This window comes from Bison bison, unplaced genomic scaffold (genome assembly GCF_000754665.1).
Source record: "Bison bison bison isolate TAMUID 2011002044 unplaced genomic scaffold, Bison_UMD1.0 scf7180017864307, whole genome shotgun sequence".
Taxonomy (NCBI): Eukaryota; Metazoa; Chordata; class Mammalia; order Artiodactyla; family Bovidae; genus Bison; species Bison bison.
In genome coordinates, this window is record NW_011494879.1 from 3,939,500 (window position 1) to 3,967,042 (window position 27,543).

The 27,543-nt window shown below is 40.6% G+C and overlaps 1 pseudogene; it reads right to left on the reverse strand.

Annotated features, from left to right (window-relative positions):
- Positions 1-22,879: 22,879 nt before the first annotated feature.
- On the reverse strand, positions 22,880-24,223 carry LOC104997393 (annotated as a pseudogene).
- Between the last annotated feature and the right edge of the window lie 3,320 nt (positions 24,224-27,543).

A 27,543-nucleotide genomic window follows, 5' to 3' on the forward strand; every position in this document is an offset into this window, starting at 1 on the left:
AAAAAAAGTTTTTGTGAAAACCCTTTCAAAAGTTAACCCATTTTGTCAAACTCCTTAAGCATATCTTCTTCGACATGAAATTTCAAAAAATGACAGAAAACTGTGTTGAAACACCCGACAAATCATCATTTCAGCTTTTAAGCATTATCTCAAAAATCTAGGTCTGGCTTGTGGAAATGAAGTCACAGACTTATCTAAACAAGACTCAGTTATAATAACTGTCTTGGGTTATTCCTCAGCTGTGTGGCTTGTGGCACCAGCTGTCAAAGAGAATGTTAGTAGTTCACCATCTTTTTAGCAATTAATGGGATTATTTTATATTTTTGCCTTTAATCAGAGTAGTTTTTTATTTTATATATTTATTAAGTATGCATCTCATTAATTTAGTAGTAAAAATCTATAATCACTGGTATCATTGGATTTTCCATTTTGTTCTATTTATAAATTAAATATCTTTTAGTAACATTTATTACTAGCTATTCTATCACATATTTTATGTACATATTAGTAATCCAAATGAATGATAATAAAATATCAATTTAGTTTTTACTAAAAAAGTGAGTGTTTGTTTCTATTGTGACCAGATCCAGGTTTTAACACATCACGTTCTGCTGCTGGAATAAAAGGGCAGCTGAAATGAAGGAGTCTCATTTCCTTATGCACATGTACACCACCAGCTGAAAGATCTAGTAAAACAGTAATAGAAGAATGCATTGGCAATAATAATAGTATCAACAACAATAATAGTAAATAACGTAGCTTTCACCATGTCTCATGGACTATTCTAAATGCTTTATGCATTTTATCCTTCTAACAGCTCTATGTGGTAGGTAATGCTTTAGTCCCAGTTTATAAATGAGGGGAGTGAAGTTTAAGGAATTTGCCTCTGGTTAATACAGGTCAAGAATAAATATGTTTGAATTATCTATCACAATCTAGCTCTAGAATTTACGCATCCCATAACGCTCTTGACTCAATGGACATGAATCAAACATATGTACCTGTGTGTAAATGCCTGCATGTGCGTGCATATATGTAACATGCATGCATGTTGTGTAGTCCGGCATCACCTTGGCTGCTGCTTAGTGCTCCCTCGGTAAGACTTTGTGTCTCCCTGTTTTTATCCCCACACCTCCCCCAGTCTCCAGTGATGCTTCACACACTCTGGTTTTGGAACTTAGCATCTGCTTAGTGAAGGAGCTTTAGTTCCCTTCCTGCAAACACTCTAAGCATACCTCTGATCTCTAAATTATAGACGCAAAATAGTATGGGTTCTTTATCTAAGTCATTTGGATGCTGATTCCCAGGAGAAAATTTTATCTAAACTATCCATAAACATTTCCCCCTTTCAGTGGAATTTCATGCCCATCCCCTTACCCCAGCTGCAGATGTCAACAAAGCAAAACCCAAGATGGTTTGGGATTTCTGAGTACTGTTTTGTCTGCTTATCCCTACCCACCCCCAACCCTTGGGGCGGTAGTCAGTATAAGATGCCACCACAATGACAAATTAGTGTGTTTTTACAGCAAATAAAGTAATTTGGTAGATCAGTCAACTGCACAGCACTTTGCAAAATGTCTTCCTCTATGTGCTTTGGATGACAGATCTTTTAGGAATCAGTGTAAAATTTATGAGGCAAAATTGCCCCAGTTGACTTGACAAATGGCCACCATTTTACTTGGGAAAATATTGGGCTTGCAGTGCTCCACTGACAGCAGACCCTCGTCCAGAAAGACACACGCTCTGCTGCTCTGGGTCAGCCTCACAAAAGCACTCTCAGCAAAATGAATACAACTTAAGAAGGAACGTGAAAGAAAAGTGAGAACCACCACTTTCTAAGAGCAGGAGCTCTACTAATCCAAAACAGAGACAAAAACCCTAATTAAATGCCAAATCAAACCAGCTCATTTTTTTTTAAGTAGAGATTTTTCAGCCTTTCAGTAATTTACTTATTCTTAGAAACAAAAGAAAGGGACTGGCAGAGTGTGGGAGCCTGCAGACAAACAGCCCCAAACTTCCATCTTCTATTTAGCCAAGTGAAGTAGGAAAAGCATTTTTTTATTCAGCTGATAACTAGGTATTGTTTTCTTAAACTCCTGGGGACTGCAAAGGAAACAACACACTCAGTGCTTTCTTGTGGCTTCCTCATCTGGAAGCCTCTCCAGACCCATCAGATTCTTGTCCAAACACCCACTGGCAGCTGTCACCCTCCAGATTTGCAGAGATGAGCTCAGGGTCTGTGCCACCAGCGCAAGTTGGAAGAAGGCTCATTTCCATGGATGAAGGCAGGAAGATGACAGGCTTCTTTTGTTGATGTTCAGTGTTTTGTTTTTCTAGGGCAAGACAACGCGCTTGGTGGACATAACAGCCAATCTGGCCTCCACAAAGCCCGTCCAGATGGCTCGTAGTAGCTAAGAGGGGCTGCCACCAGCAAACTCAGTCCAACTCTTTCATCACAGGCCACCTTCTCCCCACGGCCTGCAAGCCACATGGTCTCATCTAGGAAACTCTGCTGCTTTTGAACATCATGGGTGTTTTTAAATTTTAACACACATCTATATTACTGTTCATTTTTTAAAATTATGCACCATTTGGAAAGATGCTAAGTGAAAGACAGTGAAATGGTGTCTTTTTCTGATGTTTTCCAGAAGAAAAGTGCTCATGAATCTTGAGGCAAATATATTAATAACATTAACATTAGTAGATTAATTAATACAGGCACTAGTTCATATAAAGTTAATCCTACCTCTGACTTAGCATCATTGGTTTGACCTTAGACCAATTCTCTTCACTGCATCTTGCTCATCTCTAAAGCTAAGTAGTCTCAGGTCCCTTCTAGCTTTGACAGAAAATGATTAGTTTAATTAAGTTTGATTCAGTTTAACTCATCAGATTTTGAATGTGTACGTACAGTGTCAGAAACTGACTAGTGTATGACCCCTGTTCTCTGAGAGTCAAAAGAGTACTTTATTTATTTAATCTTATTGTTTTCAGCTTGATTCTGTAGAGGTTCATTATAGGCCTCCTCTGGATGTGCCTCTTTGGCATGTGAACTCTTTCGAACTAACAGCAACTGTGACCCTGTGGGCTCGAAACTACTGCTCCTTCTTCAACTACTTGGAAGAATTCAAATTGGGAATTTTTCTCAGAAAAAAAATACTTATTACCATAATTCTTAAGATAAATTTCATCTAAGTGGCCCCACCTGTATGGCAGGGCATATGTCCAACTTCCTGTCATCTGTTCTCGTCATCCTGCAATGACCGTCCTGACCTTGGCAGCCCCAGGCTCATCCCGTTCCTTAGCTCAGGATGATGTATGTGGCCCATTTCATTTTTCTGTCTCTGTACCTCTCGTGAGTGTGGGATTCTTGAAAGTATGAAAATAAATTCAAGGTTTTTCTGTCGATCTCTTTCATGTCGATTTGAGTATTAGACCAACTGAAGGGGAGAGGAAACTTTTCTTCGTCCACGATAGTGATAAGCTCAGTTTGTAAAGAGAAGATCGTGTCAAAGAAGAGGACCTGAAATAGCATAGATATTCTGAAGCACTCACACTTCGAGAAATGACTAGAACACGATACAGCACCAACTAAATCCAGAGTTTTATATCGCTTCACAGACAGAGACAAAATTCTGGAGTCCTGGAAAGACACATTGGCGTAAAAGTGGGACGAGGATGAACAACAGGAACCTGGGTGTTTGCCTTTATTGTCAGAAGTTCATGTATACAGTCACACTGTCAATTATTCCTCAATAAAGTTGTCGGAGAATGTGTGTTTGGGTACTAATCCACTTGAAACAGCTTCTCAGTAATGGCTGGTGGCTGCCTCTTTGAGAATCAGAGAACTTTTTAAACTCCCAACAACCAGGTCACACCCCAAACCAGGAAATCAGAACCTCTGAGGGACGTGACCCAGGCATCAGTAACAAGTTAGTTCTTCACAGGATTCAAATACATGGCCAAGCTTGAGGATACCTGGGTTAAAGAGATTTACACCTTTAGAGAGAAAAATGAATATCATATTTCTTATACATTGGCTCTAGAAAAATGGTGCAGATGAACCTATTTGCAAGGCAGAAATAGAGATACAGATGTAGAGAATGAACTTATGGATACCAAGGAAGGGAGGGAGTGGGGTGAACTGGGAGATTGGGGTTGATGTATGTATATCACTATGTACAAAAGAGGTAACTAATGAGAACCTAGTGTGTAGCAGTAGGAAACTCTACTCAGTGCTCTGTGGTGATCTAAATGGAAGGAAATCTAGAAAAGAAAAGATACATGCATACGTATAACTGATTCATTTTGTTGCACAGCAGATACCATTGTAAAGGAACTATACTTCAATAAAAAATGTGAAGAAAACAGTAAATTTACCAAAAATATATATAAGCCTTGTCCTAATATTTCAACATGCATTATTGTTCAGTTTCTCTCTCTGCTATTACTCTTATCATCTGAAGTATGTATACCACATAATGGCTACATTGCTTGTTTTTGAAATTTATATAATATACCACATAACAGATTATTTGCTTGAGTTGTAAAGATAACTCTTCTTGTTTCCAGTATAAGATGAAAGGAGAAAATATCTGAATCAAAACAAAAATAAAACAACAATACAAAATAAGTAATGCAGGTGGTATGACATTTGTTGAGAGTCTACATTTCTGACAGTAATACAAATTCTTATTTTTTGGCTTGTTTCACCATTTTTCCTACCAAACTCTTTAGGCCAGTGGTGGCTTTCAGTTAACTCTACAGGAAGGTGTCTTTGATTCCTTTCCTTTTAGGCTGTGTCAAAGTACCTTCAATAAAGAAGATCTAAAGCTAAGAGCTGAAAACCTAATTAAAATAATGGCATGATTGCAGATATTATGTGTGGACAGATTTTAACACATTCATCTTTTTTATTTTTTTCGATACAATTGATTCTAAGCATGTTAGACATCTCTTTGCAGCATTATGCAGTTTTTATCAGAAAGAAAAGTTTCAAAAGGGGGAGCTAGTTAGCTAATTGATTACAGATGGTTACTGAAATTTTTGCAGGAAGAAAACACTTTTAGAGCGTTAAGGAAAATCCTAAGCAGGCAGGGCTCCTCAGTCTCATTTCTGTCCCTGCCTTCCCTATAAACAAGCTGATGGCTGAAGCTCTCCCACAAACCCAGCATGGTAGCTGAAAAGCAAAAAGCAAACAGGCTCTTAAATAATGTGCCTCTCAGAACTGGAACTATGAAAACTGAAAGGGCTGCCCATGCTTTCCAAGTCCCACGACTCAGAATAGCTGAGGCTACAGGCATGCAGGCAAGGTCTGTGGTTGTAGCCTTTGGACTGGTTTAAGCAAAGCCATCAGTAATTTGACAATATCAACGGCGAAACCAGACTTCTTACCTCTCCCTGAGGTGCATCCTGGGTCTCCTAATGTGTGTTAACTCAGAAGATGCATTCCTGAGCTCGCAGCCGCTAGACTCATTTGTGCAAAGAGGAAAGTGTGGCCAAGTGATTTTATTACTTTTTCTTTTCTCCATTCATTTCCCTCTCCCAAACCATTCCTTAAACCACCTTACAGACTCACTTCCTCCCTCTTCTGTCTACAATTTTTGGGGGAGGAAACCAAGATCTGACAGAGTCGCTTTTGTGGTTTTTCTGTTCATTTTGTCATTTTCTCACTTGTTTAGAAAATAAATTTCCACCCACGCTGACACCTGTGCAAGGGGCCCCACCCTGAGACTCAGCAGGAGGCCGGAGCCAGCCTCTGAGCAAACATCCCTGAGAGGGAAGAACAGCCCGAATGTGTGAGTGTGTGTGTCAGTGAGAGAGTGTGCAGGACAGAGAGTGACATGTGAGTGGTGTAGACTAATAACTTATGTTCAGACATCTAGATAAAGATGTGTGCTCAGTTGCTGAGTCACGTCTGACTCTTTGCCACCCCATGGACTGCAGCCGCCAGGCTTCTCTGCCCAGGGAATTTTTCAGGCAAGGATACTGGAGAAGGTTGCCATTTCCTCCTGGGATCTTCTGAACCCAGGGATCGAATCTCCTGCATTGGCAGGAGGATTCCTTACCACTAGTGCCACCTGGGGAGCCCCTAGATCAAGACAGATGCCCCCAATATATTCAACATGTATCAACAGGAACCACACTATGAACTGCTGGAAATGTGCTCACATTTGTGTGTATACATGCATGTAGCTCCTTGTGGACTACCAGAGAGTTTACATAGTGTTGTTTGACCTAGAGAAGAGAGTAAAATAAAGCATACATTTTGCTTCCCATGGATCCTCTTCTACTAGCCTGGTTTCCAAATAGGCTGGTAAAATGGGGCATGATGGTTTATGTTTGTATCCTGGCTTGGCAGAGTCAAAAGCTGAGATGTAGAGTTTGAATGGGTCAAATCTGCAGCCAGGCTGCACCACTTCCTAACCATGGTGCCCTTGGGCACACTCCTTAACCTCTCCATGGCTCAGTTTCCTCCTCTCTGAAACAAGGGGAAAATCTGTCTCTTGGAGATGTTTGTGTACTCTGAGGTACTCTGTGTAAATGGTAGCTATTACTATGTGCCTGTGAGTGTGCCCTGTGTAATAAAACACAGTATTCGTTAAACACGTGCAAGAACCCATCATCTCGGGCTTTCTAAGTCAACTGGACTGTCCCTTGCCATTCTCCGAGTCCTTTTCTAACACTTTTACACCAAGGACTGGGTTAACGCAGGCAGGTTGTACAGGGTAAGTGAGAATACATGATCGTGACCATGAACACTGAGCAGCTCTGACTCTCTGGTTCTCACCCAAGATTCACTGCAAAATATGTATGAGCACCTTTTATAAGTCAGAAGCTAGAGAATGGTGCGCTTGTGGGTGAGAAATGAGGAGAAAGGTAGTAAAGGCAAGTTGAGCTCCAAGCTCAGGAGGACACACACGGTGGTTTGGAGAGAGTGGGAGGTACCTGTTACCTGGTGCCTGTCACCTGTTACCTGGCTGAGTTGCTGTCATCATGTGTTCAGACTCAGACCAGACTCACCACAGCTCTCGACACAGATTTAAAATCAAAGAGACGTAAGATAAAGCACTTACTGAGCTCGATTTTTTATAAAATAACAACCAACTTTTGCATGTTTTCTAAGGGAAGTTATAAAAATTAAATTGAGGAGATAAACCATCTACCACCGTGCCTGCCACAACTTGATGCTCAGTAATTGTTAGCTTCCTTCTTACCCTCCATGCTTCTTACCCATTTCCTTCTCTGTTTCCCTCTCCTCTATCTTCTTGTATCCCATAGACAATCTTAAGTCAAAGACCTGGAGGAATAACCCTAATTGTGCTTCCTGTGCTGAGTCTGAGTATTCCATCTGTCACAGGGGAAGTGGCTGGGTCATTTAAGCTCATACAGAATGTGTGTGTGTGTGTGTGTGTGTGTGTGTGTGTGTGTTCATGCACACACGCATGCATATGGGGGGGGTAGTTTATGGATTTTATCATGCACCACGCAGGTTGCCCTAGGCTAGCTGTCCCTGGGGATGGGGAGGTTTGCAAACAGCCTTTTAGAGGTCACCTTGGCTACGGAGAGCTGGCCCAAGGTCATGCCTACTCTGGGGAGGTCTACATGCATGACTGGTCCACAGGAGTTGGGGATGGGGACAAATGATAACCTCTAGCCACCTCAAGCCAAATCAGAGGCTCTTCCAAAGGGCCACTGCTGCTGTTGCTGGTGCTGCTGCTAAGTCATTTCAGTTGTGTCTGACTCTGTGTGACCCCATGGACGGCAGCCCACCAGGCTCCCCTGTCCCTGGGATTCTCCAGGCAAGAACACTGGAGTGGGTTGCCAGTTCCTTCTCCAATGCATGAAAGTGAAAAGTGAAAGTGAAGTTGCTCAGTCATGTCTGACTCTTAGTGACCCCAGGGACTGCAGCCTACCAGGCTTCTCCGTCCATGGGATTTTCCAGGCAAGAGTACTGGAGTGGGGTTCCATTGCCTTCTCCGCCGAAGGGCCACAATAGTGTACAAACTTTCCACCAAATTTGCTGAGGCTGTCTTGAGTATCCACGAAGCTGAGTTCTCCTGCCTTCTGCTGCATCCTTCCTCTCCCTTCTGCAGCTGTGGATCCCAAGACATTCCTCAATAAGCTCCCTTCATGCCAAACTGTCATCTCAGAGTTTGCTTCCCTAGAACCCAGGCTACAACAGGGCATCACAGGGACTCAGCCCCTCTGGACCTACTAATTCTTAAGATTGCATCATTATAACGAGAGAAATATATGCAGACTGAGAGCCTAGCTAGAGAATTCTGAATGCATTCTGTGGAGACAGACAGCTACACAAATAATTTCTTCCAGGAAAAAGTCCCGGTGCACTATGTGGCTGAGAGAGAACTTTGAAGCTGTCCTGTGGGGTAGCTGTCACAGGAGTCTAGGAGAATGATGAGCTTTGGTGAAAGACTCATTCCTGCCAGTGATGACTGACCCAAGACAGTAGATGATGGTGATAATTTCTGGAGGACAAGGATTTGAAGATAAGCATGATGAAAGCAATGCTGAAACTCCAAAATGGATCTTTATAAACAAGAGTGGGTCAAAGTCCATGTTGAAGATGGACTTTAAAAATGAGTAGTCACCTACTCGTTGGCTGAGTAGCTGAGTAGTCACCTGGGGAGTGTCTCTATCACTAGACTGTGAAAGTGAGGTCCTGGGAGACTGGGCTCTATGCTTAAAACTGAGAAGTTATGCAACTTCATTCTTTGTCTGGTAGAGACATGGGGCTATAGGGTACAATGATTCTTCAGCTTTCTGAGTGCAACCTAATTTGCACAATGAAGATAATCGTTGCATTTTTCAAACTTTCTCCTTGCGCCAGTCAGTGTGATATGTGAGGCAGTACTGATCACAATCTAAGTAGGAAGTAGCTGATGGTGTCCCCATTGTACAGATGAGAAGACTGAGGCTTAGAGAAATTGTGTGACTCATCTGAAGGCCCATAGTGAGAAAATGGTGGCATTGTGACATCCGACCTGTCTATTTGGGTCTCACTGTCTTAACTTTCATGGTCCAAGAACTCTCAATCATCAGAGTGCCCACTACACAGGGTGCTGCTGAAGACTGGAGAGAAGATATGTGAGGGTCCAGCAGGGCTTGGCACAAAGAAAGTGCCCAGAAAAGGACAGATACTGGCTTTTGTTTTTGGGGAAACTTCATTAGAGAATACCGTTTAGCCAATTTGAATGGCCTGGCTTATAGTATGATTTGGAAAAATGGGTGGTGCCCTAGTGGCTTAAATCTAGCAAACTGTAAATTGGGAGAGAGAGACAAAATTCTTGGGGTCTCCAAAGTGGAATTGTGTGAAGTCTAAATCATGGCAGAACCACAGGTTGCTCCCATTTCAACGTGATCAAGAGGGGCTCATGTGTGTGTACTTCCTTCCGGAGGGAAGAGGCATCTAGCTGTCCCCAGAGATGAGCCCTCACTGGTCACAAACCAGGAAGGCAAGAAAATGCTGCTGAATTAGGGAAGCACATGTTACATCACTCCATGGCCCTACTAGGGGTACAGACTCAAGATGTATAAATATACCCAGGTATCCTCTTCTAATATCTATCCAATGAACTGAAATGAAATTAAGAAAGGCGTGATCATCACACATTAAATTTACTCCAAAATATACACTTTATCTCTAGAGAAGGAAACTGCAGCCCGCTCCAGTATTCTTGCCTGGAATATCCCCAGGGCAGAAGAGCCTGGTGGACTATAGTCCATGGGGTGGCAAAGAGTCAGACATGACTTAGCCACTGAACAACAACAACAGCAAAAGGCAAATTTGCCAGAATGGAGTGAGGAGTGATGCACAACCTCCTTCAGCAGAGACCGGGTGAAGACGGGCATGCAGGAGGCTTCAGAGAGCTTCCTTCCAACTCAGAATCTGCAGGGGAAGAGCAAGTACTGATGGTGACGCCATGTGGACTCAGCTGCTGGGACCACTGTGCAGAATCATGCTCATGGGGTCGGTTAAACATATTTGAAGGAGAGAAGGACAGCAATCAGCTTCTTCTTAGGGAGAACCTAGAAAGAAGTGGTTCCCACCCGGGTGTTCTATGAAGCTACATGGTGATTGAATTTTATATCTCTGATAATGGACTTCAGGTTTGCACCCAGATGGAAGGACACAGGCTCCTGTTAGATGGTTATGCCACTTGCGTCCTAAATATCCCTCATGACTTGAAAGCAACTAGAGCCTCCTCTGTGCCCTTGTGCTTGGGAGCTGAGTCACAGCCACCACGGGGCAGGGTTTTAACTCTCCCACTTCCTGCTGGTCTCTGTGCTCAGGGTCAGGCTGTGGCGTACCCAGGAGCATGTCTGCCTCATGCTTTCCCTTCATCTGCTGATTTTGTCGGCTCTGTTTGTGATGTAAGGAAGAAAGGATGGCTTTTTGAAATGATGCTTCTTTAGGAGACATACATGGTGTTTGACAACAGGAATAAAGGATCTGATGCTAAACAAGTTAAATCAGCTGTAAACATCTGTTTCTTGGTTCTTTTGTGATTTTCTTCCTTCTTTATTTTTTGCATATAAAGCTCCAACTTTGTTAATGATGAAACATAGTATACTTAAGGGGAATTTTCTATCTTAATTCAACAAACTTTTGTAAGTGCCTTCTATGTGCCGGCCACGGGATTAGTCTCCCATTAACCATCCGCTGGATGGATTGTCTCTCCTCAAGTAAACTACAAGGTAGGAAGGAAGTTGCAGTGTTAGCTGTGATACAATGCAAAAGTGCTGTTAAAGAGGTTGTGTACCTGGGACAATTTTAACACATAAGACGGAGGGATTGGTTCTATGTGTGCAAGTCAGGGAAGGAGCACAAGCGGGAGTACATTGAGTTAAGTTTCCAGGAATGAGAAGATGCCTCTTTTCAAATGATAACTTGTGTGTCTATGGACAAACAGTCTGGCCATGACAGAGTGATTCAGCACATTGTGTGTATAGATGGGAGAAGGCACGCGGAGGTGAAGCTGTCGAACGATAACTTGTGAATCTGTGCACAAACAGTGTGACCATGAAAGGGTGATTCAGCATGGTGTGTGTACGGAAGGTGCGAGAAGACACAGAGAGATGCAACTGAGGAGGTGCCGGATAACAGACCACGGAGCATCTTGAGTGTCATCTGAAAGGATGTGGGCCTCATTTGTAGATAAAGGAGAGCCAGTTAAAGGTTTTAATGGAGAGGACTGCGATCACACTGCTGATCAAAGAAACAGCAAACGTATCATATGAGCACCAGAGGTGTTTTCTTCAATTTAAACTCATTTTAAAAAAAAGTCAACTCACTATCTCAGTGTCTCAGAGTTAGGTCACAGGATATAGAAAAAATCAATAAAACCCATTGTCTCAGGTGCCTTCCTTTCCAAATCTTGAGAGAGTGGCTAAGGGAAGAGGGGATAGGTTTCTCAGGGACTTCTTGAGTTGGCACCAAACTCATCACTGATCTTTGTGGACAGTCATAAGGAGAATCACCTGGTTTCTTTGAGAACCACCACTTCCTGCTCACAGACAGGTATCCTGAGTGACAGGCTCCCACCTGCGTCTGTGATGCAGCCAAGCCTCCCAGGCTGCAGGCACTTCCCTAGTTCCAGGCGGCCTCTCCCACAACCTGGGTGGTGCCACCGTAACTTCGACTCGGTTCCCAGATCCCAGAGACAGAAGAACCTATGCAGCCTGTGGCTGGTGAAATCAGACCCACAACCAGACCTCCTCCAGGAAGAGGTCACCAACCTGGAATTCCAGGTGCCCGACGTTTCCACAGCCTCACACGGCAAACATTCTCAGGGTGTTAAGTTCTAAGGGATCAATGACTGTTTGGAACAGCTGCAGTGACTCAGCCTGTCTCTGCGTGTCTCACCACTCTCCTAGTCCAGGATGGCTGTGACCTCCACGGGCTTACTATTAAGTCTAGAATGGTATCAACGTTTACCTAGCTAACTTTCTGTTTTGTCTAGTTAACTTTTAGCCTAAATGTCATGAGTACACATTTTTCAATCAGTTGTGGATTCTGAAAAACGGTAAGAATGTTAATGTCACCTCATTTATTTTCTCTGTCTGTGTCACTTCCCCAATTCTGGAACTCAGACCAATTTTTAAAAAGTTTAAAATGAAAGAGGACTTTTTGTTTGTTTGTTTTGATCTATAAAGAGCTCAAATTTCAAAATTACTCTAACCTGTGTACAATTCACTTTGTACTTTTTGTTTGTTTTGATCTATAAAGGGCTCAAATTTCAAAATTACTCTAACATATACACAGTTCATTGTGTACATTTCTTCATCTGTCTGTCTGTTTGGAAAAGACATGGTTTGCTTATACAGAGACATCAGAGCTGGGTCACCTCAGTCTTTTGTCCAGGTGCTAACCAAAATGGCAATAAGAGAAGATGGAAAATGATCTCCTGGTGGCAGTGAAAACAGTGCATCTTCAGACAAGAACGTGAATGTGACTGTATGTCGATGAGCACTGTGGACGTGGGGATGAGATTTCTTCACTTCGAGCTGTAGCACTGGGTTTCCCTGGTAGTCCAGTTTGCAAAGAATCTGCCTGCAATGCAGGAGACTTGGGTTCGATCCCTGGGTTGGGGAGATCCCCTGGAGAAGGGAATGGCTACCCACTCCAGTATTCTTGCCTGGAGAATCCCATGGACAGAGGAACCTGGTGGGCTACAGATCATGGGGTCACAAAGCGTCGGACACGACTGAGCGACTTTCACTTTCACTTTCTTTCACAGCTACAGCACTAGGTCCCTACCACGGAGCCAAAATGGTCTGAGCATCTTCTGTGCATCGCATACTTTTCACAAGGCGGTACACATCTCGTTTAATTTAGCTGTCCTAAAAATCTGCAGCGTGAGCATTTCTCTCCCTCTTTTAAAGAAAAGCATTAAAAAGAATACATTTGAATCAGTTCTAATGAGGTGGATGAAACTGGAGCCTATTATACAGAGTGAAGTAAGCCAGAAGGAAAAACATAAATACAGTATACTAACGCATATATATGGAATTTAGAAAGATGGTAACAATAACCTGGTGTACGAGACAGCAAAAGAGACACTGATGTATAGAACAGTCTTATGGACTCTGTGGGAGAGGGAGAGGGTGGGAAGATTTGGGAGAATGACATTGAAACATGTAAAATATCATGTAAGAAACGAGTTGCCAGTCCAGGTTCGATACACGATACTGGATGCTTGGGGCTAGTGTACTGGGACAACCCAGAGGGATGGTATGGGGAGGGAGGAGGGAGGAGGGTTCAGGATGGGGAACACATGTATACCTGTGGCGGATTCATTTTGATATTTGGCAAAACTAATACAATTATGTAAAGTTTAAAAATAAAAATAAATTTTAAAAAATAAATAAATTAATTTAAAAAAAAGAAAAGCAGAGGCTCAGAGAGTAAGGAACTTGCCCGACATTGCATTTGTGAGCTAGGATTTGGACCTATATCCATCTGGCCCCAGAAGTCATAATTTTCTACTTGACTTTTTTCCTTCCAGCTTCAGAGATAGCACTCCACATTTCCGGCAGACATTTGGTTCTGACAACTCAGGGAAGTCAATCAGACTAATGGAGATAATTACAACAACAATGACCACTAAAGCAAATACATAACCAAGAAAGAAACAACCAAGAAAGATTCCGTTTAATACCTAAACTCCCCAAACACTCTCCCTTTCTTAGCAGAGAGGTCAAGACACATGCAATATGGTTTTTGCTGCTGTGAAACTCCCGTAGAATGGGGACAATTGATATCCACATAAATGACTCAGTTCAATTCATTTAGTCATTTGTTCATCCATCCATCCATGCCTCACTGATTTTTATGCCTGGAGTTGTAATAGGAAGTAAAAGGCATCGGACAAGTCTGACCACCAGAGAGCTTGCAGAGTGGTAGAGGAGATGTACATATAGACTCTTTGCCACGCCGTGGACTGTGTATAGTCCGTGGAACTCTCCAGGTCAGAATACTGGAGTGGGTAGCCTTTCCCTTCTCCAGGGGATCTTCCCAACCCAGGAATTGAACCAGGGTCTCCTGCATTTTAGGCAGATTCTTTACCAACTGAGTGATATATATATATATATATATAATAAATGTGAACCATATGTCACCTGGAGTCACCAGTGCTCTTAAGATCCAGAGATTCTGCCCAATTTCCCATCTCATATACCATCGAAATCCCTTTATTCCTCCCAAGATCTCTGTAAATCCCTGGAAATGTATAGTTGCAATCACTTCTGACTTCCACTTCTCATTTGGGTGCTTATTCTTTTACATGTCCTGAACAGAAGACACACACATATCACACAGGCCTCACTGTTTGCAGAAAAACAACACTTCTCACAGGACTCCCCTGGGGCTGCCCCACACAACTGGCACAGACTCTTCTTCAACAATAACTGAAAACTAGGGCTGAGTGTTAGACTCCTCTGTAGTTAGGATATTCTTCTTCCTTTTCTGCCATCTCCAGTTTGTTTCTAGAAATCACTCAGGAGCTTTGCCCTTCTCTCTTCTTTCTTTGCTCTCCTAACTAGTACCAAATTCCAGTTCATGGTTTATAAAAGCCTGATTTATCTGTCTTTTTTTTTGTCCCTTCAATTCATGTGTCAAGGGCCCTACCTGCTATTTCTAGGCATCTGATCAAAGTTTCTAAACAAAAAGCATCCTTCATTAAACATATCTAGCTGAAGTCATACAATTTCTCACACCAGTGTATAACACATTACAAAACTAATGACTGTGATAGAAAAGAAACAGGATGCTTTCAGAGCTGTAACAGGAGGAATCCGAATAGACAAGATTCTGCAGGGGAAACACACAAAGAAACTAAATGGAGTGGCTTACGATAGCAATGTTGATTTCTAGTTTGCCCCACAAATCTATCGCTGGCCACTAGGGGACCACTCCTAGGAGCCACTCATGCATCCAAGTTGGTGGAGGCTCTTCCTCAACCCAGAATCATAAGAGCTGGGATGAAAGAGCATGGCTAAGCAATCTCTGGTTCCTAAAGTCACTACTGACCACTACGACTGAGCAACAGAATGCTCACCTTCCCATCCCCGGGCCTTCAGCCCATGGGGAGGGAAGTGTTCTCCACTCCAGAGGGTCAGCAGATTGCTGAAAATGTCAGTACGGTCCCCCACAATCTGACATTTGGCCACAAATACTAATTCCACTTCCCTTTTTGCTTGCAAATACACTGATATCTTCCCCAAATGAAATAGTTCCTCTTGCTCTACAAAGTTATACACCGAAAAAAAATAAAATAAAACCAAACCAAAACAAACCTTCCCTCTCTACAACCAATTCAACAGTGATGGAAGAGGGGCTATACAGATCCAATAAGCATTCTGAAATCCCACTGGCGGCTTCGCTTTGCGAAGACCTTCTTCTACTCCTTGGACCATTGATCAGATGGTTCCTTGGTGCTACCTTCTTTTCAATTACCCTGCTTGGCCACATTTGAAGGGATCAATAGATAAAAATCTCTCTTAGGATTCAATGGATATCTTAGCATCCTTCCTCCCCTCAAACTGTTGGAGGCTTAAGCTTCCACTTAAGCCTTAAGGACCATTCTGTTTTGGTTCAGATTAGTGGTTATTTTGACAATACAACTCTGAAAAATAATGTCAATTTCTTATCTACTTCATTTCAATATGCATACCCCAAATCACTTTTTAGACATGAGTTTTCTTCCCCTGTAGACCCAACAGCTTGTACTTTGAATCTAGCAGATTTCCATGGAAAATCTATGTCCATTCTCTTTACCTGAACCATTTTACCCAAGTGGAAGTAATTCAATAAAATTTTACACAGTTTAGCAAAGAGTACAATGAGGCCTTGAATCTAGCCCCTGTCATACGGGTGAGTTCTAATCTACTTATGAGGCTCAGAGTTGGGAGACTAAGAATCTGTCTCCTCTGTCAACCCCTCAAGTTGTTGATTTATGAACTTGCCTCTTAATTTTATTCCTGCTTTTAAACTTGACAATTCTTTCCTGATCTCATCTCTTTCTCATGGAGATTCATCCAATACAGCCATCACCAAGAAAACTCATGCCATCAAATCTGAATTCTCATTTACTTAGCTAAAGCTATGTATGATCATATTGCTATTGTTGCTGTCTAGTTGCTAAGTTGCATCTAATTCTCTGTTGCCCCATGGATTATAGCTCACCAGGCTCCTCTGTCTATGGGATTTCTCAGGCAAGAATACTGGAGTGGGTTGCCATTTTCTACTCTGGGGATCTTCCCGACTCAAGTATTGAACCCTTGTCACCTGCTTGGTAGGCAGATTCTTTACCATCTGGGAAGCCCAGGTATGATATTAGTAAGAACATATTTGCTTTCCAAGTTACCATGCATGTATTTTTCCTTAGTGTTTCACAGAGACAGAACAAGGATACCTATCCTTACAAACCTTGTTAAGAGTTTCCTAACTGCTCACTGCTCAGCTCACTGCTCACAGGCTCTGCTCACAGAGCCACATGTTCTATTCATCATGGTTATCAGTGTCCCAGACTGACAGGTATGGCACCCTTGGGACATGCTTTCAAGATCTCAGGGAGGAAAGAAAGAGAGTATGCTGAATAAAGCGCCAGTTCTAAAAGCTTCCACTTGGAAGTGACACACATCCGTTCCATTTATGCTTCATTGGTCAAAGCAAGTCACGTGACTAAGCCATGAGATATTTTTATGGGCTGAAGAAGGGTGGAGCTCTCAAGGGAGAAGGGGTAGATTCTTTTTTAACACAGAGGGAAAAATACTAGTAGAAAGAATTAAGGAAGATCTTTTGATGGAGATGATATTTAAACAGAAAAACAATTTGGTGTTAGCATTTTATGTAAAGGACTCAACATGTCTTACATAATTAAGACAGGAAACATGAACTTGGGACTCAGAAAAAGTCAGTGTGGAATGAAATTATGGAGCAGTGGTGGTGGTGGGTAACCCTTGTCAAGGGCCAGATAATGATGAAATAACATATGTCCTTTAATAGAAGCACACAAAGTTGTTATGGGAAGGGGGAGAAAATATTCTGATCTCAGGATGTTTAGAAGTTTCTTGGAGAAGTATGACAATGGATACTGATTACAGTTTTTCAGATGAAAATTTATTTGGGAACTTTTGGAGTAAGGACTGGCATCCTCTCAAAAACAGCATGCCAAGAAGCCAAACCCAGCTGTCCCAGGGCATGAAAGGCGTGCCAGCAAAGTAATAACTAACTCAAGAGGCTTGGCCGTGGGTGGGGTGACCCAACTGAGCCTTGTGTCAACATATGGTAAGGATCACTAATGACTGGGTTTGCACTGCTCATCACAATTGTTTAGTATGGTTTTTAATCCATACCAGCAGGTTTCAAACAACAGAAGTAGATTCACTTTAAATTCATAATCTCAAAACACTTAATACTAAATCTTGGCAATAAAATTTCTTCCAGTAGTGTATCTCCATATATTTTTATTACTAAAATCTCTACCATCCTCTCACATGTACCCTAATAATCATTGAAATTAGAGAAAAAAAGGCTTATAAACCCCTATATTCCTACCACTGACCTATTTGTGCACCATTTTCTCTTATGCATAACAACTAAAAAGGATGTCATGTTTATTCTCCTATCATATGCCAATCCTACCCACCCTTGAATTCCATCCTCATTCAATTTGCCAAGAACTTCATTTTTAAGAAGTCTCCTCTCTCCCACCTCATTCATCTCTTTTTCCAATGCATCATTCTAATCAATTAGACATTGTCCTAGAGTTTCCCATCTTTGACCTCATAGGACCTCTTGGCTAACAGACTATTTTTCTACTTCCTTTATGGGTTTCTTGAGGGTTCGCTACAAAGCACTCTTCATTTCCTCTACTCTCATCCAGTATTTTTTTTTTCAAACTGTGAATAAAAAATTTACATGGGGAATAAGAAGAAAATAAATGAGAATAAAAATATAATTATAAAATAACAATTAGCTGGCACTAAAACATCATATAGGAAGGAGATTATTTCCTTATGGACTTGGAGGAATGCTTTGCAGTAGAGTGATTACTTGATCTCAACCATTTTTAACATACTGGGTTTCTGGCAAAAAAAGTTTGTTTGGGTTTTCCATGTTAACCAAAAACCCAAATGAACTTTTCAGCCAACTCAATAATTTGGGGGCTTCTTGCCCCAGTTATCCTCAAAATCTGCACTTGTCAGTCCTCAGTGAACTCCATGCCTTCCAAGTCAGTCCTCTATGTCTCCTTTGCCAATTACTTACTTTTTTTTTTAATTTTTAAACTTTACAAAATTGTATTAGTTTTGCCAAACATCAAAATGAGTCCACCACAAAATGAAGCTTCTTGAAGCTTCTCTATTCACAGAATCATTTTTTTTCTTATTTCCTTATACCTATTTCTAAGATGACTACACCAACTCTTACATTTTGTTAATTGATATAAATATACATTCATCAATTATGCATCCAAAATACATTCTGGATCTGTTCTCCGTTCCCCACACCATTTCATATGTGTTAATCCAGGTTCCCACTAGGTTTCACTCGGATTATTGCAACAGCCTCTCCACACAGCCCCTAACTCACTCTTGTCTGATTCATTCTCCAGGCAGCGGTAAGAGTAATGTTTTTGCTGACACCAACCATCATGTTACTGTCCTGCTTAAATCCTTCCAAGGTTTCCTTCCTCTTGTTAACCCCTGTCCATCTTCCTGTGGCCTCCCATATGGGCAGGGCCTGGTGCTTGCCTATCTCACTAACCCCACCTACTGCCTCATGCCTATCTGATCACAACTCTCCAGCCACACTAGCTATCTTTCTGAACCTCAGACACATTGAGCTGTTTTTTTTTGTTTTTTTTTTTTTTAATTTCCTTCCTCTGGGCGGTTATGTATGACTTGAAGGATTCTGTCTACTGCTCATTTAGCTACTTCTACCATCCATAGTTTGGCTTTCAGTTTAAATGTGGCTTCCTTGAGAAAGGTTTCCCTACTCATCTCATCTAAAATAGGTCCTGTTCATTATTTTATTTAGCTATTTTAAAAAATTCACTGTACTTGATGCAACCTGATAAGGCGTTTATTCAATTGACCTTTATTTACTAAATGTGTTTCTGCATAGTTTTGTTCTTTCAGTCTCCTCTAAGACATATACCCTGAAAGGGCAGAAACCACGTGTCCTTTTCACCATTTGATCTTCAGTGATGAGGACATGACCTGGAACACAACAAATATTTGTTGAATAAATGAAATCTAGGAGCATGTTCTAAGGCTCCATGTTGCTCCTGTTTACCATCTGTGCCAATCAAATTAAACTGCTAGAGTAATGGTAAGTTTTTGAAACACATTGACTTTAGGTGCTACAAACATATGACGATTTCTGTCCCATTACTATTTGGTCTCTCATCCTGCTTTAGAGTTTATCTGAAAAACTGAAATGAATCACATACCAACAAAACAGGTGCCTCAAATCAATAACAGTTTCTACCAATTCTCTGTGATACTCAACATAGTAAAGAAGACTTCTATTTATCATGGCAGATGATGTTTCTCTCGTTTCATTAAAATATTTTGAAAAAGAAAAAAGTGGAAATGTGAGTCCCTCGGTTTTGTCCTACTCTTCGCAACCCCATGACTTATAGCCCACCAGGCTCCTCTCTCCATGGGATTCTCCAGGCAAGAATACTGAAGTGTGTAGCCATTCCCTTTTCCGGGGGATCTTCCTGACCCAGGAATTAAAACTGGGTCTCCTGCCTTGCAGGCAGATTCATTACATCTGAGCCACCAGGGAAGCCCCAAAATATACTAGACAGGATTTATTAAAGTAGAATCTATCTGCAAAGTACACTGAAGATAGAAATGGATAATATATCCAAGAAGAGGCAGTATTCTCCTATTGGACTTTCAACTGTGTGTGGGTACTGAGAAATATGTTCTTGGACTTATGTAATTTTTCATGCTGTGTGTTAAATCCAATGGCTTCAAAAATGACAATAAAACCACTCTGGACACTCTTATATTACCTGCCCCTTCAAGGATCCCAGGACTTCGGCTGACTGTGAAATGAACCAAGATACAACAAAGAAAACAAAAATAAATGAATAATAATAAACTCAGACCCACCTCCTTTTACTCAGCAGAGGTACCATGTGAGTAACCAGAGGTCACATGCTTGCTCAATGTGTGCACAGACTGGAACACAATAAATATTTGATTTTTTTAAAATTCCCCTTCACCTCTATTCCAATTCAGAGACTTCCAGTTTACAAAGTAGAAAAAGGAAAATTAAAAAGAGGTACAAATAGAGCATCCTTGTATCTCGGGATATTGCCCCCTCCTAAGAAGAATTTTGTTTTTTAATTAAAAAAAAAATTAAACAGTGGCAGGAAGAGTTCAGGCACTTAGTGTTGACTTTCCCATAAAATTCATCCCCCAAAGGAATTTCAGACTGCTTCTAACTCTCTGCCATGGTCAGGGCTGACCAGTTGGAAGATCCGAAGTCAAGCTAGTTCTTCAATCCCTGCATACAAGAGGAAGAAGTAGAAATTGAGGATGCTGACGATCTGGGTGTGGCACAAAGTTGGCCATGAATTTGCATGGACCCTTCTCACTAAAGCAGCCGAGAGAGGACGGGGAAGAGAAGCAAAGGGCGATGTGGGAGAAGCCACCCGCGGGCAGCAGTCCCCTCAAGACTGCAACTCAGGAGTCCGGGGGACCCTTACTCGGGAGGTGGCTGAGATACAGAGCACTGGCCCCCCGCTGAGCTCACCTTGCTCCTGACGCCAAGCAGGATGCGCCTGAGTAAATGCCGGCTTACCAACACTACCCTCTTCCTGTTTAGTCATCCAACAAGAAGGAAAAAAGTGAAAATTTGGCAATAAAAAAAATTTTTTTTAAATGACACTGAAGACTTTACATGTTTATTCATTGCCTTGCCCTTTGACCAAATAACTGAAACTATCTTTGTTTCCTATGAATTACAGATTTTCTTTATTTTTTCCTCCTCCACTAAAGAAACTCATTTTGGTAACCCAAAACATTAAAAAAAATACTGTATATCTCCAAAACGCTTCATTTTTTAAGTTGTCTCATATGTGATCAAGTAGAGATTTCTAAAATGCACTTAAAATCTGTATTAAATCTTTTCAACGTGACTTTCGAAAGTAAAAAACTGAATGAAATATTACTAATTTTTAAATAAAAAAATTTAAAATAGGTCAGAATGTTCCAGTGATGAAAAAGACAAGGACGAATATAATCAGAACTAATTGAAACAAAACAGAAAAACGGTCCACAGATAATTCAAAGATTATACTCAGACCAATATATTTAGATATATATATCGAATTATAATGAAATATAATTCAAAGATAATACTTTGATTATATGTTAGATATCCCAAAATAAATAAACTGAAAAATCTACTACACTCAATAAATTAGTTACAGAAAATAGCTAGGTAAAAAGCAGATACAAAAAATTCAAATATTTTCTTAGAAATTAGCCATAAGTTTTTAGAAAATAATTTTTTTTAAATAACTACACTGAGACAAAGAATAGAAACGCAAAGTACCTAGCTATAAATTTGACAGTATTTATTTATAAAATGTAAAAAAAAACAATGAACAAACAAAAATATTCCAGTGATCTTTATAAGATATGTGAATACACTGAGTGTAATTATTTTGCAGATGGAAAAATGGAATAATATAAATTTTTTTAAAATAAACCTTTAAAATTATCCTATAATTATAATTAGGTGATTAAAATAAGTCAAGTCCAAACTTCAATGGGAGAACTAGCTATGCAAACATGATAAACCACAAACCATGCTCTTTGCCCCAAGTGGAGAACAGGGCAAAAATAAGAAAAAGACAAGATTTAAGAGCTGACTGACGTGTGTAGGGTAGGCAGGGGGTGGATTGTTTAAAATAATATACTAATGCATTCTTGAAGTTTATTTTTATTTTTTGAACAATTCTTAGTTATGTGTCTGTGTCTGCCATTTGCAATTGAAAATGGATAGTTATAATTAATTAATGTAGAACATAAAGTCTAGCCTCTTTAGCAGCAGGAACTTTTGTGATGTTCTGTATTGTCTAATACGATATGGTTATTGAACACTTGAAATGCGGCTCATGCAGCTGAGAAACTGAATTTTTAATTTTATTTAAATTTAATTAATTTAAATTTAAATTATACGGCCAGTGGCTACTGTTTTGGACAGTGTGGCTCTAATATAAAAAAAGCTACGTGATACAATAAAACACTGTTTTGCATGACAAATTAGAAATATATTTGGAAACATGTTAATAGTGGGACCATGTACTATAAAGAGAATTCTAACAATTAACCTGTTAGAGCACAAATTAGCCCAAACTTCTCTTACAATAATTTGTCAATTTGTCTCAAGTCCATAACTTTGGTCCAATATGTTCAGAAACTTCTAGAAATCTATCTACCAAACTAGTCAGAGATACTGATAATACATAATGCATGAAAACTATTGATATAATGCCATTTACAATTTTTTTTAATTTGAAATACATTTAAATGAGTAAACAATGGAAATATGGGTACTTGGAGATTAACTCTTATGTGAGTGACTGATAGTCCCTCAGTCGTGTCTGACTCTTTGAGATCCCATGGACTGTAGCCTGCCAGGCTCCTCTGTTCATGGAATTCTCCAGGCAAGAATACTGGGGTGGATTGCCATTTCCTTCTCCAGGGGATCTTCCTGACTCAGGGATTGAGCATGGGTCTCCTGTATTAAACAAAGATCTCCATACACCTTTTCCAAAGTAATACCCAAGACAGAAGTAACAATAAAGTTATAAATGACAATCATCAATCAGATGAAATAATTTAGATGCAGCTTATCTCTCTCGAAGAGGTGGGGACTGGGCAAGTAAGTGGTCAGGAAGGAAATACAATGTGCTTTTAACTTTGTATGAAAAACAATGTTCAGTTCCATGTTGCTGAACATGGTTATGTTTTTCCCAAATAAATCCTCTACTTCAAAGTACTGTCTGAATGCTTTATTAAAACTCTGCTTCTGGCCTTTGTTTTGGAATCTGTTTCTTTTGTTGCTGCCTCCTGATCGCTGTCCTCTGAAGCTCCTACTTCTTTCCCGCTGTACCCTGTTACCTCAGTTGCCCTCAAGCTGTCCCCTGAAGCCTCAATTGCCTTCCCGCTGTCCTTGGAAGTTGCAATGTGGTTCCCGTGGTCCTAGCTCTGGTTGCTCTATGGCCACAGAAATCTGCCAGGGCCTTGAATCATGCCACTTTTCCTATACTTACTGATCCAGTAGGAATATCAAAGCAAACACTCTGCTTTCCTTTGAGAAAGACCATTCCCTTCACTTTGGAATCAATATCCTCACCCAGTTGCTCTTTAAGTTCTTTCCAAGCATAACTAATGTTTGACATTTCCATTGAGCACTGCAAGATCATGGTCACAAAGCCCAGATCTCAGGTGCTCAAGCAGTGCTGGCCTACCGATGTGGCACTGGAAATGTGAGCTAGGGTGGCTGCTAGGGTTTCCAGGGCTCCGTTCTCCTCAATCAGCTTCTCGGCTGACTGCTTGAAGTGACCAATCACAGTGGCAGGCACCGAGTCCAAGAACCTGATGACATCTTCCCTAGAAGCTTTTGTTATCTCTGCTGCAGAAGGAACACCCATTTGCTTAAATTTAATTCCCGGTTTTTGCTCCCCTTGGGGTAACTAGTATTCTTCCTTGTTCTGCTAACAGCAAATGCAAGCCCTGGTCCTTCCAGCTCCACCTGTTCACCCAGAATGACGAATGTAGGACTCCACGTCCTTTGGTGGAGAACTTCAAACAACCAGCCTCGGGGATGTCTAACCTATGTGCAGCAACATTAGTTGCAAAGAGAACTCCAGAATTACCATTTCTAAAACCTTTCAGGGTGATTTCCCTTTGCTTCTGTGGAATTTCCCCGTGTAATGACTGGGCATCCTGCCTTACGACCACATTCTGTGACAACTCCTGGGCTTCTTTCTTCATTTCACAAAATATGATAGTGCTCCCCTGATAACAACTGTACACTCAGATCATGTTCCCTATAACTGCTGCCCTCTGAATCCAGTGGCAATTGATAGCCAGAGGCTCTACAATTATTGCCATTTTCTGTGTCTTTTTACCAAATCAGGCCCACTTGTTCATATGTAGATTTCATTAACACTTATACATGATTTTAAAGTTAAATTTTGGGGAATTATTCCTTAAATTGTAAAGCATTTACTATGTAGCATATTTCTTAAAAAGATACAATGATGTCCCCAATTTGGAATAAATTAAACACATAATACTATTACCTATCAGTTTTTCAAAATATCTTAATTGATATATATGGAATAATAAAACTTGCTTAATTCACATTTTTTCATTATTCATTTAAAAAGTCTTCAGTAAAAAGAAACAAACTGCAATAGCACTATGAATGAAAATAAGCTCTCAAATATTAATAGCAATTTACAGTTCACAAAGTATATTCATATGTATTATTTCTTACCCTTCAGCAACTGTAAAGATAACGCTCAGTGGAACTAATTTATTTAATCAAATTATACATTTTTCAAGCAGTATAGCCCAAAAGAGACATTAGCTGTTATATTTGCTGTTATTTAAACTAATGCTAAGCTTAGTAAGGTCTCAGAGGTGGAGTCCTTCAGTTCCTGAATTTGAATCTTCTTATAAACTACAATCATCTGGAAAATAATTAAGTGCCTCAGAAAGAAACTGCATTGTCAATTTGGAGAGTTGAATTCATTTTGCAGCAGAAAGGATTCTCTCTACTTTCCTGTCTTTGGAGAGATGTTCAGTTAATCCACAGAGACCATGCTTTGTGAAAGTTTCCTAGCCTGAGAATAAGATAACTCCTCTGAGGATAAGGTAAAATGATAAAATAGATTCAGATCCAGACATACAGACTGTCTTGTGCATACTGCCCTTGTGTTTATTAAGTGGAGAGTTTATTCACAATTCAGCCAGAACATTTAACTCTTTCAAGCAATTAAAATAGAACCTAGATTAATCACCCAAATCACCCAAATCACATGATCAACATATTTTTAGAAAGAGATTTACCCCATCAGTGTACTGTGTGAACAAATTTACTAATAAAGAAAAACTTAGGACTATTATGGTACTGCACTAAAATAACTCAGGATATTTTATGAAAATTGTCTCCGGAGTTTTCCCAAATAGTAACACTGACTTCTTCTGATGTTAAGTCCAGACTCCAAACAGAGATTTGTTTCAAGGCTCAACTTATTCTGTGATTGACTGTTAAGATTAGTGGAGATGATGGAGAGCAGGTGGCTGAACTTTGCCACATCACAAATGAGAACACAGAGCAAGGAGGTGGCTGCTCCAGGTCATCCACCTGTTGTCAGAGATGCCACTGGGAACCAGCTCTTCTAAATCACTGCTTGATATTAGTTACTGAAACCCATTCACGGGAGCAAATGCAGACCAATCCATCTTTCCTAAATTTGCCTAAAGTGAAAGTGAAAGCCGCTAGTTGTGTCCAACTCTTTGCGACGCCATGGACTATACATCCCATGGAATTCTCTAGGCCAGAATACTGGAGTGGATAGCCTTTCCCTTCTCCAGGGGAATCTTCTGAACCCAGGGATCAATCCTAGTTCTCCTGCATTGCAAGAGGATTCTTTACCAGCTGAGTTAAATGCATTTCAATCAACTCTCTAATTAAATACACATCTTGAGGCTTCACAACTGTGATGCTGGAGAAGAGTCTTGAGAGTTCTGGGGACAGCAAGAAGATCAAACCAGTCAATTCTAAAGAAAATTAACCCTGGATATCCATTGGAAGGACTGATACTGAAGCTGAAGCTCCAAGACTTTGGCCACCTGATGTGAAGAGCCAACTCATTAGAAAAGACTTTGATGCTGGGGAAAATCGAGGGCAGGAGGAGAAGGAGGGCAGCAGAGGATGAGATGGTTGAATGGAATCATCCACTCAATAGACATGAGTTTGAGCAAACTCCAGAAGATAGTGAAAGACAGGGAAGCCTGGGGTGCTGCAGTCCATGGGGTCACAAAAGAGTCAGACACTACTGAAAAACAACAACAAATACCTGTTTTCTCTTGCACTATACCTTTGGAGGGGATGCAGACATTGAAGTTCTCTGATACCACAGTTGAAGGAAAAAAAAAATCAGTAAACAATGTTAATAGGTTGGTATTCATGTTCCTTCTACCATTTTCACAGAACAGAAAGTTTCTATATCCTCAGAATGTCTTCTTAAATAATAATAAAAGTTATTCTTCAAATTTGTAGAGTGCTTTGCATATCCACCCCATTTTACAGGACTTTGTTTTCTTATATAGATAACTAAAACAGAAAAGTGGTTTGGAAATAGAGCACTGCTGTAAAGAAGACCTAAAGCATGAGTCGTTGGGTTTTTCATGGGGCAAAGGGGGAGGCTGGAAGGATAATGAGGAGCTTATTGATGAAGGCAGGAAGTGCAAGGATAAAACTGATACCAGAGGCTTAAAAGATGGTGCTCCATGTTTTGTAGCAATGAAACAAGTGGCAAAACAACTGTTTGCATTTACCTGAGAAAAAATAATGTACCCAATTAACCTGCACATGCAGATAACATTTCTAGGAAGACTATTGCAAGTGCCAATTGGCTTCTGTTAGTTACATATGATAAGATATGGAAAGGTGGAATTTAGCTAAAGAGAGAACTATTCAGTATGCGAACAGAATTTCCAATCCAGACTTACGAGGTCAAAAAATAAAACTGTTTAATATTTCCAGGCTCTCCAGCAGGCACAAGACTCTCAAAATGAAAAGTGGCTTCAGGGTAAAGAGTAAATCAAAGATTCAGTCATAAGACCCTTTGTTTAGACCTCAGACTAATAGATTCTCTCAACTAGGAAAAAGCACGTCTAAAAATCTCAAAAGTGTTATTTCACTGCAATTGTATACTTGGACAAAAGTGGAGAGAGTTCTCTTGAAAAGAATTATAGTCATGACTTTTGGGACATGGAGTGAATAACAATCAGATTTGTAGAAGGACCACAAAAAGTTTAAAGGTATTGCACAAGATTGGACTAAAGGGGCATAAATCATTACAAAAAAGATATTTCTGGAGTTCTCAATTTTCTACAGTCAAGAAGGAGTCTGAGAAAGCTGGTCTGATGAGAACATGGGCTCTTTCTTATGGGAAAGAAAGTGTTTCACAGGGAAGCATCCTGAGAGGGCAAAACCCCAAACCATGGAAAATCATGAATTGGAGGATTACTTTTGAGAAACAGTTCAGTTCAGTCACTCAGTCATGTCTGATTCTTTGCCACCCCATGGACTGCAGCACGCTAGGCCACCCTGTCCATCACCAACTCCCGGAGTTGACTCAAACTCATGTCCATTAAGTCATGATGCTATCCAACCACCTCGTCTTCTGTCACCTCCTTCTGTCCTCCCACCTTCAATCTTTCCCAGCATCAGGGTCTTTTCCAATGAGT